Source organism: Phascolarctos cinereus, unplaced genomic scaffold, assembly GCF_003287225.1.
Source record: "Phascolarctos cinereus isolate Bilbo 61053 unplaced genomic scaffold, phaCin_HiC Scaffold_5;HRSCAF=322, whole genome shotgun sequence".
NCBI lineage: Eukaryota > Metazoa > Chordata > Mammalia > Diprotodontia > Phascolarctidae > Phascolarctos > Phascolarctos cinereus.
Window position 1 is genome coordinate 11335796 of NW_027555958.1, and position 15613 is coordinate 11351408.

A 15613-nucleotide genomic window follows, 5' to 3' on the forward strand; every position below is an offset into this window, starting at 1 on the left:
TCCTGTAGGTGATGAGTTGAGCCCTGAAAGAAGCTGGGGACTTCAGCATTCCAGGCATGGGGCTCAGCTTGTATGAGTCAATTGTCTGCCCAAGTGGACCAAGCACCCCTTCAAGGGAATGAGGGTAGGTATTAAGTCATGGGGGCATTGATTTAGAGCACAAAGGAGCCTTAGAGGTCTGGACTTTCACAGAAGTCATTTTCTTCTCTCCTATTGCTATCACCAAATCACTTCTTAGCACAGGACATGGTCCACACTAGATACTTTGTAAAGACCTAATGGATTCACTATCTCCAGTGCTGTCTGGTCATGAATTTAACATAGGACTTGTACAAAAATTGGACCTTGCCCCACTTCTGCAGATATGTGGCAGCTTTTTTGTGACAGATTAAGACCAGTTGGGGACCCAAGGCACTAAGATTTAGGGATGGCCACACAAAGGTAAATTTTCATATCTTAAAAAGCCAGTAATGCTATAGGCTAGCAGATCTCAGTCCTAGAGCTGAAAAGGTCCAGGGACCTCTGAGATCATCTGCTCCAACTCTCTCATTTCAGAGGAGGAAACTGAGGAGAAATGACCTGCCCATAGTCACTGAGGTATAAGTAGCAGATATCGGATGGTCTCAGACTGAAAAGAAAAATAAACTTTTGAAAAATACCATAATTTTTTAAAATAAGAAATAGACTGTCTTCTATTATTTTATTTACAAGTTGGTATTTACAAGAATTAACATATTAATTTGTGCTTTTAAGATCAGAACATGAAAAGAAGCCCTGGAAGCTGCTCTTTTATTTTTTAGATCATAATAAGGATTTACAAAATGTAGAAATTACAATGATCTTAAATTAAATAAAACTATAACCATACAAAATTTGTCACCGTTGAATTTGAGAACAGATGATAATCACTAAATGAAATTTAAAACCTTGACAGAAAGGTGTTTTTTAAAATAACGTGAGAATGATAATCTCACACATTATCTGTAACTACTGAAAAAAGACAGCAGGCACAAAAGAGACAATAAAACAGCTCCTTATTAATTTGTAACAGACTAAGTATGTAAGGTCGTAACACATCTGGTACAATTTCTTTAGCACCAAATGGCGGTGCAGCCCATATCAGATTCTATAAAATCATGATATAGCGGCAGTTAAGGACTGTTTATGATATTGATATAAATTGGATACCAAGAAAAGCTTTTGAAAGCTGCAAATTTGTTTTCCTTTTGTCTTCTGGACTACTTGCAGATCTCTTGAAAGGCCAGAGAACTCGATTTATCATGGTAAATCCCAGATTTCTCTGAGACTGAGCCAGGAGCTTTGTCAGATCATCCTGATTATCAGGGAAGGAATCTGGGAAAATAAAATGAAGTACTACCAGCTCCAGGGAGGTCCCAAGATCAAAGTCTGGGTCAGTTGAAGGGTCACTGACAAAAGATCATGAAGCCAGGCGTTTGATTCCAGATCAAAAACAAAGCCTCGTGGGTCCAAGGCACAAGAATCTTCTAACAACAGCAAAGTAAAGAACAGTGATCTTGGACTTTGACATCATGGACTTTGGCATCGTGGTGTTGTGGCTGCACAAATCCTAGGGTATGTGACAATGTAAAGGATAGTCACATCCAAAGGTTTTTTTCCCCTAAAACCTAGAACTCTAATGCAGAGCCCAATGGTGGCTTCAGAGGGAACGACTATCAAGACTGCCCCCCTCTTCTCTCATCAGTGATGGACCATCGATACAGAATGAGCCATTCTATACATTTGCAGACATGGTCAATGTGAATGTCCCGTAGTTAGCCAGCATTTATTAAGCACCTACGATATGCCAGATTGTGCTAAGCACTGGGCATAAGAAGAGCCAAAACAATAGCTAATATTCATATAGTGCATAGTATACAAGCACTATCCTCACAACAACCCTGGGAGGTAGGTGCTATTATCATCCCCATATCACCATCGAGGACACTGAAGTACAGAGGTTAAATGACTTGCCCAGGGTCACACAGCTAACAAGTGCCTGAAAAGGGCTTTGAACTCAGACTATTCTGGACTCCAAGCCCAGCACTCTACCTACTGAGTCACCCAGCTGTCCCAAAATATAGTCCCTGCCCTCAGGGAGCTCACAATCTAATGAGGGAAATAGCAAGCAAACAGGTAGATAAATATCCTATAGGATCTCAGATTCAACACAACCCAAACAGAATTCATTGTCTTTAATACCAAACCTCCTTCCCCCCAAAACCGTCCAAGTTCACAGTCTGAGTTATCCTTGAAACATCCTTACCCTCGCCCCACAGTTCTGATTGGTTGCCAAATCCTTCCAATGCTGCTAGCCTCTATCCCGCCCCCTTGTCCCCATTCCCCATGGACATCACCCTAAGACAGGCTCTCCTCACCTCTCGCTTCAACCACTCGGTAGCCTCCTCACTGGCCTCTCTGCTTCAGATCTCTGTCTTCCCACTCCATCCTCTGTGCAGTTGGATTATTGTTAGAGCAGAGGTCTGATGATGTCGCTTCCCTGCTCAACCTCCAGTAGCTCACTGTTGCCTCCAGGATCGAACGCCCCTCCTCTGTTTGACATTTAAAGCCCTTCATGACCTGGCTCCAGCCTGACTCCCAACCCTTCCTAGATATTACCTTGTGCTCTTCCATTCTGTCAGACTGAGCTTCCTGCTGCTCCTTGCACCCAGCACTCTGTCTCTGATAAGCGTGCCCTGGATGCACTCCCTGGCCGCCTCTGACGCACAGAATCCTTCCTTTCCTTCATTCATCAACAAGCATTTATTAAGCACTTACCTGCGCCAGGCACCGTGCTAAGTGCTAGGGATACAAAGACAAAAGCCCAAAGTCCTTGTCCTCAAAGAGCTCACATTCTCCTGGAGGAGACAACATTGACAGATAAGTGCATACAGAGAGCAGACGGAAGGTGCCTCTCAGAAATGTGTGGTAGGGAATATTAAATAACAAGCTTTATGACCTGCATATATCTAACAGGTACATCTGCTTGTCATCTCCTCTGTTAGAATGGAAGTTCCTTGAGGGCAAGAAATGTTTTGCTTTTCTATGTATCCCTGGTGCTTAGCACAGAATCTGGCACCTATGTTAAGGAGTGAGGCCCCACATGCGTGGTGAGGGCTCTCCTTGTATGGCTCAAAAAGAGGCAGAATAGACATCTTCCCACCCACTGCCCATCCTTCTCCAGAGGAGACTTTCATTCCTGCTAGAAGGGGAAGGAAGGAGATTGGGGCGGGAGGCTGCTCTGCTCTCCTCAGAAGGAGGGAGTATTGAACTAGACTTACTGCTATCTGCTCCCTAAAATATTATTAATCTAGGGGATATGATCAGGCTTAAGCTAACTTCTGATTGCTTTGTCGTTATTATTGGTGGGAGGAGAAGGACCCCAAGCTTTAACCCCTTTCCCACTAAATTCCGACTCTACAATGAACACATATAGAGTGAATAGCAAAGAAACACATTTATCCAAATTGTAGCCAAACAAAAATCAGAATATGGAAGGATACATACCAAACAACAAAGAGTGAAGGAGCTCACCTACTGGGAGTGAGATAACTCAGCTCAAATGAGAGAGAGAAAAAGAGAGAGGGAGGGAGGGAGGGAGGGAAGGACAGAGAGAGAGGGAGGGAGCGAGAGGGAGAGAGAGACAGACAGGGAGAAAGAGAGAGGGAGAGGGAGAGGGAGGGGGAGAAAGAGAGAGGTTGATTCTAGATCTCACTCAAAGGCCTGCCAAAGTCTCCAGTGAAGCAAGTTGGCTGTAGGGACACAATGAGACTGCCTACCCCTCTCGCATTTTTCCCAACGTTTTCCTTCAGCGATCTGAAGTGGTTTTCAAGCCTCTACTTGCAGACCCCCAGGAAGAGAGAGCCCACCCCCACCCCCCACCAGAGGCAACCTTGTTTCCTCTATGACAACTGTCATTGCTGGGAAGATGTTTTTCCAATCTCAAGCCTAAAATCATCTGCTTGCAACAAAACCCTACCTTCTGTGGCCAGGCAGAACCAATCAAACACCTCCTTCACGTGGGGATCGGGCAGCCAAGAGGCATTTATTAAGTAGTTACTGTGCACCAGAACCACTGGGGGAGGAGATTTGCAAAGAAAATGGAACTTAGAAAGGAGAGCGTTCTGGGAGACACCAGTGCAAAAGTGTGAGGTCAGAGAAGGGAGTATCTGCGGTGAGGAACAGAAAGAAAACCAGTGCAACTGGATGGTAGAGGCATGGAGCAGAAAAACGCGTGAGGAGACCAGAAAGGTAGGAAAGGGCTGGAGTGTGAAGAGCTTTAAAAGACAAAAAGAGGACTTCATGTTTGCTCCTGGAAGTAACAAGAAGCCGCTGTAGTTAACTGACTAGGGGAGTGACACCACAGGAAAATCACTTTGGCAGCTGTGTGGAGGATGGACTAAATGGAGGAGGCCGAGAGGCAAGGATCAGTTAGGAAGCTTTGCAATAGTGCAGGTGAGAAGTGATGAGGGCCCTGCGCATCTCAAAGGAAAACGACTGTGAAAGGTTCAAGAATCCGGTTCAATGCAACGGCTAATGACCAATCATAATTTCAGAGGACTGAGAATGTTGAATAAGTTGTGGTATGTGATTGTGATGGAACACTATTGTGCTTTTTAAAAAAATGATGAGCAGGATGGTTTCAGAAAAGCCTGGAAAGACTTGCAAGAACTGATACAAAGTGAAGTGAGTAGAACCAGGAGAACATTATACACAGTAACAACTTCATTAAGATGATCAACTGTGAAAGACTTCTTTGTGAAAAGACTACTTGGATCGAGACAATTCCAAAGGACCCATAAAAAATGCTATCTACCTCGAGAGAGAGAACTGATGGACTCTGAGGGCAGTTTGAGCCACACTTTTAAAAAATTGCTGTATCATTATTGTTTTATCTTGTTTGTATTTCTTTCAGAATATGGCTAACACGGAACGTTTAATCACACGTATAATCAAAACCAAAATCAAAATACTTGCCTTCTCAGGGAGAGGGGAGAAGTGGGAAGGAAGTAGGCAATGTAGAACTCAAAACTTTTAAAAATTATTGGTAAAAAATTTACATGCAATTGAGAAATATTTAATGAAATTGTTTTAATGAAGTGAATTTCCTACCTCCTGGTGATGTACCAGAGGTGCCAGATGGGACAGATATTTTTAGACATGAAAATATAAAACAAATGTGTTTTGTCAGACTGTTATTTATTACAAAGAAATGACTTTTACTTGAGGGTCAGTTAAGTTGGGGGAGGGGGCAAGATGGTGATGCAGAGAATAGGAAAAAAAGGAAAGAAAAATGAAGTATTTAAATGTTCAATGAAGCATTCAAAATTCAATGAAGCATTTTAAAAATCCACAAAAGAGAAAAGAAGAAAGTACAAAAGAGGGTTCAGATAGGCAGGGCAATGTTGGCAATCTCATGTTAAATATGAGAGAGAGAGAGAGAGAGAGAGAGAGAGAGAGAGTAACAGCATGTCTCTCTATATAAACAAGCTGTATGTAATAAAGCAGTAGTTTCATGTTTTGCTGTTTAGCCATTTTTCAGTCGTGTCTGACTTCGTGACCCCTTTGGGGTTTTCTTGGCAAAGACGCTGGAGTGGTTTGCCATTTTCCTCTCCAGCTCATTTTATAGATGAGGAAACTGAGGCAAACAGGATTAAGTGACTTGCCCAGGGTCACACAGCTAACAGGTGTCTGGGGCCTGATTTGCGCTCTGGAAGACGTCTTCCTGACTCCAGCCCCAGCACTCTAACCACTGGGCCACCTTGCAGCCCTGCAGTTTCATGTATTATCTTCTTTCTCACCTTTGTATATTGAAATGTTTATGTTTGTTAATGATTCAGTAGTTCAGAAAATAACATTTTTAAAAATCAAAAGCATTTATCAGGTGCCTACCGTGTGCCAGGCCCTGTGGCAAGCAATGGGGAAACAGCGATAAAAATGCAGCAGTTCCTGCTTCCAAGCTCACTCTCTAAGAGGCAGAACTAAGGACAGAGGGTGCCACCCGTACAAAGGCCCAGCATCACGAGGAGAAAGGTCATGTCCCAGGGAGAGCACGAAAGCCAATCTGCCTGCAGGAACCACATAAAAGGGACACAAGACACGAAACCAGCGCGTGATTAGGAGCCACGTGGAGGAAGGCTTCACCTGCCACGCTGAGGATTGGTATTCTATCGAATCAAGAGAAAACCGTGGAAAATTTTGGGTATAGTCACATGATCAGATCTGAGTTGTAGAAATATTTGTGTGGCAGCTATGGATGGAGTGTAAAGGGAAGATGGAGGGACCACTGAGTCAGCTATTGCAAGAGTCCAAACGAGGTAGAGGTTGAACAGAAGGGAAGGACGCAGATGTAGGAGGAGGTGGTGGAAGGGCAATCCACAACACCTGTCAACTGAATAAATGTGAGGAGGGAGAGAGGAAGGAGGCAGAGGAAAGTGTTGAGGTCGACTCCAAGGTGACCAGAAGGGCAGTGGCGCCCTCAACAGAGAGAGAGGGAAGTTTTGAGGCAGGATGAGTTTGGGGGGGATGTCATCAGGCTAGGACGCTCTGAACCTACACCCTGACTATATCCAATGGACCAATGAACCCTGTCCATTACCACTTGTTCAATGAGATACCCCAGTGAGATGGCTTTCCTCTGTGGAGGTCTCCAAGCAGGACTTGGATGGTGCAATCCACATTCCTTGCTCACACTAGATGACCTCCGAGGTCCTTTCCAGATTGGAGGATCCCAGGATTCTGAGACTGGAAGTTCAAGTTTTTCAAGTTTTGTTGGTCCACACACCCTGCATCCCCTTCTGATCTCTCAGCCCCAGTCAAGCCAGGACAGAGCATTAACTCCTAAAGGTGGACAACCCAATTCAATTCAGTCACATGGTACAATGGAAGAGCACTTGGGTTTAAGAGCCTGAAGACTTGGGTTCAAATCCTATTTCTCTGTTGCTGCCTATGTGACCTTAGGCAAGTCACTTCACCGTCCTTCTGATCCTCAGTTTCCTCTCTATAAAATGAAGAGGTTGGACTAGAATTCTAACTCTGGATCCGGAATCCCAAGAACAAACATGCATTCCCAGGTATAACCAGGTTGGACAAGCTTTGTGGTGGTACAAGGAAGACACATGCATCTGATTCCACATATGTGGAAGCCTAGGTCGGAGGCTCTCATTGCCCAAGGAGGCTTGAATGCCTTGTGGGAAATTTTCTTCCTCTCTTGGCTTTTATGCACCCATCCAGGAAACCTGGAGGAACCTACTAAGGGCAGTCCGAATAATTTATTTGGGATCCTAGATGGGCTGTTCCAAGCATGGCTGTGCCACTTACCATGTGTGTGAACCATGGACAAGATCTGGCCCCTCTCTGAGCTGCCCTTTCCTCATCTGTAAAGTGAAGGGACATTGAAAGACTCCAGGATGATGAGGGACGCCATGACCAGTAATGACTTCAGAGCACAGACGGTGCTCAGCAATGGAGTGGTGGCCTGCGGGTGCAGCAGGAGGCAGCCGTGGCCAATGGGCTGATATGTTTCACTTGCCTGACTGCCTATTTGTTATTTGGTGGGGAAGGAATCACTGGCAAAGACAGGGACTTGTATTTAAAGCATCAATAAGACAATTAAAAAGAAAAAGAGGGGCAGCTAGGTGGCGCAGCGGATAGAGCTCTGGCCGTGGAGTCAGGAGGACCTGAGCTCAAACCCATCCTCAGACACTTGACACTACCTAGCTGTGTGACCCTGGGCAAGTCACTTAACCCCAATTGCCTCACCAAAAAGCAAAAAAAAAAAAAAAAGAATGAGGTTGGACAAGACCATCACTAAAGTCCCTTCCAGCTGTGACATCTGTGAAAACCCAACTCCCTGGATGAGGACTTGTCGCTTCCTTCCAAAAATCCCCTGGCGCAAGTGGAGCATCCTTTAATGTACAAACTAGGGAGCCCCCTCTGCAGGAAGTACTCCGCCTTGCCTGAGCTCATGTCACTGGGTACCCAGGGCATGACTCTGGCTGCAGTGCCCAGAGGCTCCCAGCAAGGGGCCCCTGGGGCTACTCTCTGCCGCCTCCTGCTGGTGGTCTTCTGCTCGCCAGTGCAGGGTTGGGGGGGGGTATCTGAGGGTCTCTTCTGCCACCTTCTGGCAAGCTCTTGGCATTGTTCTTTCTAAGCGAGATGGAGACAAAAGAGAATGGGAGAAAGGGATGGAGACAGGGAGGGGGGAAGGAAGAGAGAGAAAGAAGGAGTAGGAGAGAAGGAAGGAGGTAGAGAGACAGAGACACCGAGATAGAGACTGACAGATAGAGAGACAGAGAGATAGAAACAGAAAGAGACTGTGACACAGAAATAGAGGCAGAGGCAGAGACAGAGACACAGAAAAATAGAGAGAGACCCAAAAAAAGAAGAGGGATAGAAACAGAGAAACAGACGCAGAGAGAAATACAGAGACACAGAGAAACAGGGATATAGATAGGAACACAGAGAGAGAGAGAGAGAGAGAGAGAGAGGAAACAGAAGAGGGAGGGAGGGAAGGAAGGACAGAGGGAAAGGGGGAGGGAGGGAGAGACAGATAGAGAAAGACAGAGATCTGTCATGGAACCCATGCCTCCACAACGGCCATGGTTGGAAATCCACCTACAAGAAAAACTCAAGAGTACGTGTTTCACAGGAGATGCCCATCCCCCCACCACAGTATATCACAGCTCTGGGGATATTTTGAAAGCTTAAGAGTTTTAAAAGTTAACAATTAACCTAATGAGCTATACAAATGAAGAATGCTGCCTCAGAAAATCTAGACATCTCAGTTGTCCTTAGAAGGACCTCAGGTCAACCCTAATCTAACCCCCTTCATTTTACAGGTGAGAAAACTGAGGCCTTTGGAGGTGAAGAGATTGGCCCAGGTTGTCCTTCCCCACTAAGAAGGTTGCCTTCTAAAAATGCAAAGCAGGTGGCAATAAACTGAACTCGGAGCCCTTGGTTTCTAAAGCTGCCCTCTGAGGCTCAGGACCCCCGTCACTGGAGATCATGGAACCACAATGTGATTCAGAGCTGGAAGGGGCCTGAGGAGTGCAAGCTTCCATGTGACCAGCAGTTAGATCAAGTCTGTGAGTGGCCTTTGTGCTGCTAGCCTGGGAAAGGTGGGGAGACTCCAAAAATAAAATAATAAATTAAAACAAACACCTTTGTTATGAAAGTTGGCTCAACAGGTAAGATAAAGGAATAAAGCTGGAAAAGGCATCAGGGCCGTCTTCTCCATCAACTCGTTGTTTATTTTTACACTGCCCCTTTGAACCCCCTCAAAAAAGACCCTTAACACAAAGACGCCAAGTCCAGTAAAACAAACCCCTGCATTGCGCCAGGCATCTTAAGGCTAGGCACTTAGGCCAGGGCCATCTTCAGCATTCTGCTTCATCACGGCGTTCCTCAGAGTTCTGAAGTCCAACACCCCCCCCCACTTTACAAATGAGGACACTGAGGCCCAAGCAGCTTGTGTCACTTGCCACAGCCTTAGTTCATCCTTGTACTCACCCCCACAAGGCACATGAGAGCAACCGTTCCACTCTGGAAGCCGGATCATTATTTCTGAAATAAAAAAAAAAAGCCGGGCCAGCATCTAAGGGCTGGGTACTGCACCTGTTAACTTTGTGTAAGGGGATATCAGTGTGACCATTTCCCTGGAACTGGAATTGTTGTCATTGTTTGGCTGTGTCCAACTCCTTGAGACCCCATGTGGGGTTTTCTGGAAAAGATACTGGAACAGTTTGCCGTTTCCTTCTCCAGCTCATTTTACAGAAAAGGAAACCGAGGCAAACAGGGTGAAGTGACTCAGTCAGGGTCACGCAGCTAGCAAGTATCTGAGGCCAGATTAGACCTCAGGAAGAGGAGTCTTCCTGATTCCAGGCCTGGTGCTCTATCCACTGCGCCATCTAGCCCAAAACACTCTGCCCTCAATGTTTAAGACTTCTTGGAGGTAATTATTTGTTTCTCTCGGCTCAGCTTCAATGACTTGACCGACAGACTCAGCACCAGAAAACCTCCTGGAATTTGCTCTCCAGCTTATCTTCTGGCCCTCCTAGCACAGGTAGCCAGCCCTTCTAGTGTTTAAGTAGAGATAGATACATTGAGGTGTCTGAGGAGAGACCTGGAGGCTTCTGGCACACCCCCATTCAGGACAAAACCACCACACCCTGCCTTCCACCACAGACAGGTCATTGAGGTGAACAGCAACCCTGGCATCAGAACTGGACCCTTCCCAAGCCAACATGGCGGCCCTGATGACATAACAGCAGCCAAAGCTTTCACTCTGGCAATCTCAGAGCCAGACTCTCTTTGGATGTTCTTCACGGAAGTTTCCTAGAACTAGACTGCCTGATTGAATGGGAGCTCCTAAAGATGGTTGGCCCCTCAAAGCCAAGGCTTAATGAAGACAATCTACTCCAGAGATTTCTCTCTACTGCCCCTCCTCTCCAGCTAGTACCTCTGATGTTGACCACTACACTATTTCTCACCCAGAAAAGTCCCTCTGGAACTTGGCTTCATCAGCAGGATAATGACTTTCAATAAAAAAAAAAATCAGGGTGACTTCCCAAGAGGGCCAAAGGACCGAGGAAGGAGATGGCCATCCCTTTGTAGAATCCAAGCAGGACCAAGGCTGGTATCTCCTATGCATCCTAAAGTCCCTCTCCCTCTCTCTTACCAAGGATAATCTGTTCATATTTGCACATAAAAATTTTATTATAGTAAAATAAAATGATCATAAATTAAGATGAGAGGTTCTCAACCTGGGGTCTGGGAACTTTCTCAAGAGAGAGACAACTGTGCTTCAATATAATTGGTTTCCCTGGTGACTTCATGTATTTTGCTTTATGCGTATAAAATCTTGATTCTGAGAAGAGGTCCTCTATGCTTTGCCAGACGGCTGCCCAAGGGGTCCAGGACACAGAGAAGGTGAAGAAGTCCGGGCTTAGATTTGCTTCTCTTTTTCCTGAGAAACAAAAAAGTGAATAATCTGAGATACTTTCAGGCAACAGGTCTGACAGCAGGGGTGGGAAGCCTGGGGAGCATGTTGTGTGCTGCAGGGGGACGCTGGTTTTCCCCACCTAACAGATCTTCTGACTTCCCTGAAATTGAGGGGACAAAAGTGAGAACCTTTCACAGCTATTTAGTTGGTTCTTAAGATGAAGGGAAATAAAACAAACCCCAAAAAGTTGTTACCACAGATAGAAAACCCCAGAGCTTCAGCTGTGTGCACCAACGATGTAGCCTCCATGCCTTGTGGGGTACCAGTTAAGGGACACTAAGTGTCTTCTACTCATGGTGCGATCCTTGATAAAATGCCTCAGCTCGGGTCTTGTAGACTTAAGGTTCTCTCCCGGACAGCCCGCGTGCTTCACAACGACCGCGGATGGATGTCTAGTTTGCCCCTTCTGTATTCACTCATTTTTGTTTGAATCTGGTCCTGAAGGGCAGAAGGAGGCATACTTTGTCAGATGTGACCAAGACGTGGATTCATTTTACTTAGCTCTACTTGGTTGTTAAAAGGAAGGCTTCTCCGGAGAACATCATAATAGTTACAGCAAGACTGTATCGATTGATGGTGATTAAATGTGAATGGCTTAACTGTTCTCAACAATACAATGACGCAAGGCGGTTGTGAATGACTTAACGTCATCCATCCCCAGAGAGAGAAGCGCGGTAGTCTGGGTACAGATCGAAGCAGCTTTTGTTTTACTTTCTTCATTTTGCTTGGGTTTCTTTGGTCTGTTTGTCGGTCTACTTTTCCTTTCACAACATGACTAACATGGAAACACATTTTGCACGACTACACATGTATAACCGATTTCAGAGTGCTTGCCCTCTCAATGAGGGAGAGAGAAAATTCAGAACTCAAACTTTTGAAAAACAAATGTTAAAAATGGTTTTTACGTGTAATTGGGGAAAAAGAAAATACTAAATAAATAATTGTTTTAAAAGGGAGGGTTCTTTGGGAGATTAGCCATTTCCAACAGTCGTTTTCAAAAATGTGTCTTTGGTGCACTGGCAAAGCAAAATTGACGCCCTCATTGGACATCACCTGATATTACTTCTCCCAGTTTGTGCCTTAAAGAGAAGAGGTAGATCCCCTGGTGCTGAAGGTCCCTAGGAGTGGTGTTCCAAGGTCTTATTGACTCCAGGTTGGCAGGGATCATAAGGGTTCTCTAGACCCCACAAGCACAGCATAAAATACTGGTCTAACTAGCCACGACCTGAAGACCACCACTCAGAGGGAGCTCAGGATTCCCTGAGCTGCCCATTCTACTTTTGAGAGAGTGCCAATTATCAGGAAATCTTCCTTGTGAAAATAACACATATGATAATAATAGTAGTAGTAGTAGTAGTAAACTACCATCTATATAGCCCTTTGAAGTTTCCATTAAAATGATCTCTTTTGTTCTCATTGCAGCCCTGGGAGGAAGATGTTACTATTATTCTCATTTACAGAAGAGGAAACTGATGGGGCAGCTAGGTGGTGCAGTGCATAGAGCACCAGCCCTGGAGTCAGGAGGATCTGAGTTCAAATTTGACCTCAGACACATAACACTCACTAGCTGTGTGACCCTGAGCAAGTCACTTAACCCCATTGCCTAGCCAAAAAAAAAAAAGAGAGAGAGAGAGAGGAAACTGAGGCACACAGGGTAAGTGACTTGTCTAGGATGACATAGAGAAATAAATGAACTCTAAGGATGGAAAAAGACCAGTTTGGGACTTGGCATTTTGCTTGACCACACTTACTACAGGTTTTTAATTTGAAGTAATATTTGTTGGGGGGAAGGGGATGTTTAGCAATAATGATGCCAACAAAGAGGAATGTTGCAACATTTTCAAGAAGGAAGTTCAAAAGGAAACAGAAAAAAGATAGTTTTGAAAGTATGTATGGAATTGCAAAAGCAATGGGTAGAATTATCATATGCCATTTTTAAAAGTAAGAAGTATGAAACAGAAAGTTATGGTTTCCTGCACAGTGCTCTTTTGTGTGTTTTGATGTTTATGGAAATGGTCTTTTTTTTTGGTTAAGTTGAAGCTTTGTTGCTGAATTTAAATAAAAACTTTTTGTTACATATGTTTATCAAAAAATTAATTTTTAAAAAATCTTTTTGGTAGCTGAGCAGAGAATGAATTGGAGAAGGGAGAGATTAAAGTCAAGGAGATCAATTAGGAGGTTGGTGGAATAGTCCAGGTGAAAGGGAATGAAGTACCAGTGTGATGGCTGGGGGAATAAAGAGATTTTTGTGAAGGTGGCAAAGGACTTGGTGACAGATTGGCTATGGAGGGGGAATGAGAATGCAGTCAAAGATATCACTGAGTTTTTGAGCCTGGGTGACTGAGAGGATGAGGCTACTGTTGACAGTATTAAGGAAGCTCAGAAGATGGGAGGGTCTGGTGGGAAATACAATGAGTTCTGGTTTGGAAAACCCAAAGGGGAGAAAACATTGAGGAGAAGGCAAGAAGGAGGAGGATGGAGAAGAGGCCATTCAACTGGGCAACTGAGTCACCATTGGCCATTTGGAGAGAGAATGGTAGTTTCCTTTGGGTGATAAAGTCAGAAGCCAGATTGTGAAGGGTTTAGAAAAGACTGAGGTAAGGAAGCCAACAAAGACGGATGGCTTTTTCCAGGAGCTGAAGGACCTGAGAAGAGAAGGAGAGATACCGGATGATATCCAGCAGGTTAATTGACTTGGCCAGGGGACCACTAGCAGGTGTCTCAGTCTGGTCTTCTCCACTCCAGTTCCAATGTTCTAACCAGGAGGTCACTTCTAGATCAGAAATTAGCAGGTCATTCAGTATGGCAAGAATGTAGTGTGAATAAACCTAAAGAGTATCAGGTTTGGAGGGAGAAAACCTGGGTTCAAATCCCACCTTCCTATCCCCATGGCCCTGGGCAGTCCACGTCCCTTCTGTGGATCTCAGCTGTCCCTCCGTGAAACAAGATGACCACTAGGCTCCCTTCCAGCTCTCAATCTGTGTTCCTGTGACATGAGGCTGAAAAGGAAGGTTGGAGCCAGATTGCAAATGGTGCCAAAGGCCAGGAAAGCATTTGTATTCTTTTTAATCATCAGTAAGGAGCCATGGAAGATTCTTGAGCAGAGGAGCAGCCAGATTGGACCTAGATATTGGAAAGATTGAGACAGTATGGTTCAGTAGATGAGCACAGGCTCTGGGGTCAGAGATCCTGGGTTCAAATTCCACTCCTAGGGCTTGGACCTTGGACCTTCTTGGGCCTCAGTTTCCTCATCTGTCAAATGAAAGGGTTTGACTAGGTGGCTTCTAAGATCTGCTCCAGCTCAGAGGGATAGGACTCTGAGACCTAGAGATCTTTTAAGGTCACTGCCTCCCTTGGAGCAGATAGGAAGAACATGGGAATACAAAGGTGGCACCCACCATAGCACCTTCCCAACAGACCTTGGCTGGCAGAGTAGGCCTGCCATTTGATATCTATTTCCTCTTGTATAGTACACTTATCACTTGCCTCAGAGATCTTCTGGTGAGATACTGCATATGATGTGCTTTCCAAACCTTAAATAACAACATAAATGTCAGCTACGTTTACTGAGACAGGGTTGCCTCTGGACTTCCGATTGCCCCATCCTACTTGATGAGGTGGAAACACTCCTTGACTGAACCAATCAGAACTAGGTGGGACAAGAAGCCTGCTCTTATTAGAGGGGGGGCTTAGTCACAGGCTGGGGAGCCTATATAAGAACAGTAGCGAGAGGCAGCTAGGTGGCACAGTGGATAGAGCACTGGCCCTGGAGTCAGGAGGACCTGAGTTCAAATCCAGCCTCAGACCAAACACTTGACACTTACTAGCTGTGTGACCCTGGGCAAGTCACTTAACCCCAATTGCCCAAAACCAAAAACCAAAACAAAACAAAACAGCAGCAAGTTCAGGACCGGGGAGAGATTCTGAGATTCTGGCATCGGAGAAGAAGGAGGAGGGATGTCCAAATCTGGGCCAGAAAGTACCAGCAGCACAGGGGCAACCAGGGAATGCAGGACAACAACGAGTGGGATTGCCCCCATTTTGAGTCTGACAGAAACCCTCTACATCATCAGAGCCACGCGGACCGGAGGGGGCATTATTTTTTCCCTATGAGCTAATTAGCGTAAGAGGCGGTACATCAGCATCATCTTTCCCTAGTGCTGGCTGCTCCCCATGGCTGCGGCGTTGCCCACGGTCCAGCCCATCACCCTTAATTCAGGGCTCCATTCGAGCGCCTCCTCCTTCAGGAAGCCCCTTCGCTGCCCCTCCCCATTTCCCTGTACAAGCACTTCGCGTACGCAATGCTAGATGTGCGCGTCGCGTCTCCCACCGAACAGGATTTTCCTTTTTGTTTCACCCTCAGCGTCCGCAGGGAGCTGTTACTTAGTCATTTTCAGGTATGTCCAACTATTTGTGACCCCGTTTGGGATTTTCTTGGCAGAGGTACTGGATACACTTCCTTCTGCAGCTCATTGGACAGATGAGGAAACTGAGGCCAACAGGCTTAAAATGACTTGCCCAAGGTCACACAGCTATTAAGCGTCTGAGGCTGCATTTGAACTCAGGTCCTCCTAACTCCAGGCCTGGTGCTCT